Here is a 5,296-nt window from a genome sequence, read left to right as displayed (position 1 = left end):
GATAGGGGGTGCGAGAAAAAACGAACAAAATAGAAAATTTGAAATTACTAAAAAAAGTGAGGGGGGATGGAGGTAGCAGGGTAGGTGGTGACAAAAAAAACTGAAATTTTAAAAAGAAAAGCCTTTTTGGAGAAAGGGGGTGAGGTGGGGCTGGGTTGGGTGGGTGGGTGTGGGGGTTGGGGAATAGGGTGGGGAAAATTGAGAAAGAGTTTTGGAAAATGTTTTCCCTTCTCTTAATACGGAAAACATTTTCCTCCAATTGGAGGGAAATGAATTAATAAGGAAAATATTTTCCAAAACATTTAAGCCAACCAAACATGGAAAAATTGGAAAATATTTTTCGGAAAATGTTTTCCTTCGTACCAAGCACACCCTTAATTGGCCCTCCGTCACTTGTTTTTTCTTATATTTGTTTCTAATAGTGTTTCTAGCAATATTTTCGAGTTATAAGAAAGTATTTAAAATAAACTCATTTTAGCAGATAAACATGTTATAGTCCGTGCAACTTAAAGTTTGGATGAGTTACACAGTCGTGATCAGATGAGGTGAGCCAAGATGAATTGATGAGCAGCAATGCAACCAGTCTCTCCAATTTTAATTTGGATGAATCATGCAAACTAAACTTTAAAGGATTAATTTGACACCCCTTTAGCTCTATTTCTATTATAATGAAAATCAGGCCAGGCTTCTACTCGTCCATCATAATATAATATAGGAGGTGAATTATAAAGCATTTGCGAAATTATTGGTAGTGAGTTTCTACTCTAAATAGGATGAACAACATATTTAAGTGACTTCTAACTAGAAAAATAGAAAAGAGTAGAGGAATGTTTTTTCCTTTTCTATTTTTATTATTTGGTATTTGAAACTTATTAATCCAGATACACACCAGGTAGGCCACTAAGGGCGTAAAGCACTCCTTGAGAAGTTCTTTATTTTATTTTAAGAATTCAAATTTGAGACATCTGATACTAGTTGTCGGGCTCAACTAACCCTAAGATACTTTTACTATGATGTGCTATTGTCCGCTTTGGCCATACCAGTACGATTTTGGACACTAAAACCAACGCAAGGTCCTTGAAAAATACCATTCTTGTAATTAACCTTCACCAGCTTCAGAATTACAATTTATAATGTATCATATATTCATTTAAATGCATATACTCATTGAATAACCTTCATAATATCCACACGAGTAATTAGCAGATTAATAGGAAAAACATTGTGCTCCAATTCTACGCACGTAAATTAGGGGTGGGCATCGGTCGGTTCGGTTCGGTTATGAATATTATCGGTTTTGCATATCGGTTATCGGTTTACAAATTTGATAAACCGATAACCGAACCGATAAGATATCGATTATCGGTTAATCAGTTATCAATTATTATCGGTTCGGTTATCGGTTTACCCGATAAGATAACTCAATCTAGAGTTAAGCAAAAAGAGAAGACAATTCACTGGAGTTAAGCAAAAAAGAGAAGAATTCGCATATAGTATACTACCCATTTCTGCGTTCTGTCCAGTGGCCACAACTGGAATAGTACTAATTCTTCAACAACAGTTGTCCAAATACATTAATAATAATACAAAGTAGTAGCAATTTCACCTTAAAATTAACAAGTCCAAACATATAGTACTAACAGTCCAAGATAAACTGGATGTTGTTTGTCAAATGCCTAACCTGAAAAAAGAAACCATAGAGCAAAACCTTGATCTGTGCATGGGCAATGCTAACACAGAAATGAAAAACACCTAGAAGGAAAGAAAATGTTGTCTTGTCGTCAAAGCTCAGCGTACTGCACAGAAGAATAATGTTCAAAAATATACCCGAAACTGACGAAGATTGTCGATTGAGAATTGATAAGTGCGAAGAAAAATTGGTAGTAGGTATAGGTTTCACACGTGAGCTCACAAAATTAAGAAACGAAAATAAAAAAATAAAGAATCATTAACAGTCAAAAATACCAATATGAAGATGAATTTGGTTATAGAAATTAAAAGCCTAATGTATAAGACTAAAGACTTATGCTAGGAGTAACTAGTAAGGTCTATGAAGAATGAAGATGAAGATGCGGCTGAGAAAGAATAGGAGAGAATGAACTGAAGCCCTAGCATATGTATATACTTAAGGGTAAAGTCATAATTTTATTAATTCTTATTGGGTTATCGGTTAACCCATTAACAAAATTGGCAAACCGAGGCCCGAACCGATAACCCAATAGTGAAAAAATTCTAAACCGTTACCGAACCGTTAACCCAATAAACCGACACCGATAACCCAATAAACAATTAACGGTTCGGGTTATCGGTTTTACCCGATATATGCCCAGCCCTAACGTAAATACACATCCAGAGAAGCTAACCCCCATGGTCCATAGCATTTGTTCTTTAGCCACATTATATTCTTCCCAAGCAATAAGCAATTCTCACAGGAAGAAGAGTAATTTAGAAATAGTGCTTGGAATATGATTAATAGTTCACTTAACGTTTGGATAACAGCGTTTCCTGAATTGGTACACGTGCATAAATCTGTATAGAGGCTATGATCACTAATTTCATAATGAATTGCAACATGAACACAAATATAGATACAATCACCTCAAACGCTTTTAATAACTATAACAAGATTATAATATAAGGATTATGTGTACGGGTAAAATCGGGGGCAAAGTTTCTCCCGACTCCCCGCTGAGAGAACAAAAGGGAAGCATGGCTTGACGTGATTATAATCAAGGCTAGGAGCCCCTCATATCGAGACCCAAGAAGGATTAACGTGTGTTAGAGGGATTATCAAGAAAATCGACTCAGGTATGTTAAGGATATCCCTTCTTTCTTTTTGGCATGATCTATACGACATGAACGAAACGAGAAAATGCACAACTTCCATAAATGACTCTATTCATATAAATACTAGAGATGCTTATGTTCTTGATTCCCCATGTGTCATATTATTCTATCATCTGTTCATGAGTACCGGGTGCCCGTTGCGGCCCATCGGTTTGGGTCGTGACACAAGCCCTTCTGAAAATCCTTCTTCGCCACCCAAAGAATCATCAGCTACACCATCTATCACACCTTCTACAGCACCCACCTCTAAGAAAGGAAGGTTCAAGATGCTTGCTCGTAAAGTAGTCGCTGAAGGAGAACGAATCAAGAAAATAAATAAGCAAGCCAGGCAGAAGAACCCCAAAAATCTGAAGAATTATTTAAGTCTGCAACTGAAGGGGAAGAAATTGTTTCATCTGAAATAGAGCAGGTAACATATGGTCCTAATATTGCGTCTGAGATAATTTTTGGAGTTGCTGGGAATTTGGAGAATAGATTTGTTTTAGTTGGCACTATTGCTGGGGTAGAGACCATTGAACCTGGAAAAATTGGTGGTAGAAATAAAAAGAAAAAAGAAAAAGAGAGTGAGGGTGCTCAAGGTGATGTGAGGGGAAAGGGAAAATAAGGAGTGGTTGAATCTTCACATACTCCTGTTGGGTCGACTGAGGAAATAAGGGCTATGGTGTTGTAGAGTAAGGAAGATGTTGAGGAGGAAGAAAGTTGGAGAGAAGAAGGGGTAGTGGTCTGGTGATACAAGTGCAGCTGATGGGCTGGTTAGGTTGAGGAAGAGGTTCCAAGAACCTGTTCCTTCTGTGTAGGAACCCCTCGACGGCCTATTGAAACGAGTGTCTGACAGCTACAATCCGGAAAAAAAAAAGTTTAGGAGTTAAAATCCTTGGAACTTCTAGGGCAAACAAGAAGAGAAAAACTGTCTCTTTTATCCCTATAGAGACTCCTCCTACAAGAGGAAGAGCTACAAGGAGTCAGAAAAGGTGGATTGAGGCTGAACTGGAAAGAGCCTTAGAAGAGAGTAAAAAAAAGTTGTTGCAAAGGGAAAGAAGAAAGTGAGTGAGCCTGTTGAGGCAATTGAAATTGAGGAGATTGACCTGGTTCTTCATGACGAAGACAAGGCAGAGGAGGTGGAGGTTGTGACTCTAAAGGAAAAGAAAAAGACTTCCAAAACTAAGTCTCCTTCAAAGATTGTTGATGCAGAGCCTTCTACCTTAACAAAAAAAAACTAGGTTTACCAGAAAATCTAGGAAAGTACAAGTAGTGTAGGAAGAGGAAAGTGAAGAAGAAGAGAAAAATGATGAAGAGCAGGACAACTTGGTGAAGTTTGGTAAAAGAACTATTTTGAAAGGTAGACTCCTCATGGACTTGAAGGAGGAAGAAATGTTGATGCTGCTGGAGAAGCTAGAATGTCAAGGTTGGAAGGACATGGTCCTTCATATGGAAGGAAGACTTGCCATAACTGAGATTGTGGAGTTCATGGCAAATTTGAAATCAAGAATGGAAGAGTCACCAGTGTGGTGAAAGGGATGACTGTGAGCTTTGCCGACAAGGAATATGGAGAGATTCTGGGGGTGCCTGCTGAATGATACAATGATTACAAAAAGATGAAATGGCCAAGCCTAGAAAATCTACCGACCTCCCTTGCCATTACAAGAAAATTTGCTGACAATGAGTTAGAGCTACAGCCCAAGGTTGTGTACAAAAGTGAGATAAAGCCTGCCCACAAGTTGCTTTTTGAATTTTTCAATAAAGTTGTGTTGCCCAGACAGAAAAGAAGGCACATTGCCACCTTCATAGACCTGGTCCTTATGGAGTGCCTGGATAGTGGGAGGCAGATCAATTGACCGGGGTTTATCATCCATCTCCTTGATAGGGTTCTAACTTGCACCAATACTCACGCCATACCATATGGATTCATTCTCACTGTTGTGCTTGCTCACTTCTGTTGGGTTTTTTTATGTATTTAATTAAGATATTAAATACTTAAAAGAGGGTGAATGGGAAATGGATGGAAATAAAATTTTGAGTGAAATTTTAAGTTTCCCCAATTGGCAAATGGACATTGTCCCATATTGGAAGAGGAAGAGGTTTTTTATGAGTATATAAGCAATTGCTCTTCTTCTAGCTCTTAAAGAGTTGAGAAGAAGGCAAGCCTCGCGCCGTCGTCGTCGTTGCTCGGCTTCGGCTTCGGCTTCGAATTCGGATTCGGAATTGGTCAAATGATTGATTGATTAACTTTTTGGACCAAATTTATTTGTTAATAGTAAAATATTAACAGAAATGTTATTAAATATTTGTTTTAATAACAGAATATTAATATTAAATTCAATCCGTTTTTCTATTTTGGTAACAGAAAAGTAACTACCCTCTTCAATTTTTCCTCTTTATTTTCCCTCTTTATTGTTGAGTAAATGGCCATTTATGTAATGGCATTTATGTTGTGGCCGTTTTGCATAAA

This window comes from Nicotiana attenuata, chromosome 2 (assembly GCF_001879085.1).
Source record: "Nicotiana attenuata strain UT chromosome 2, NIATTr2, whole genome shotgun sequence".
NCBI classification, from domain to species: Eukaryota; Viridiplantae; Streptophyta; class Magnoliopsida; order Solanales; family Solanaceae; genus Nicotiana; species Nicotiana attenuata.
The sequence above is the reverse complement of the archived record's forward strand: the minus strand, read 5'-3'. Positions refer to the sequence as shown.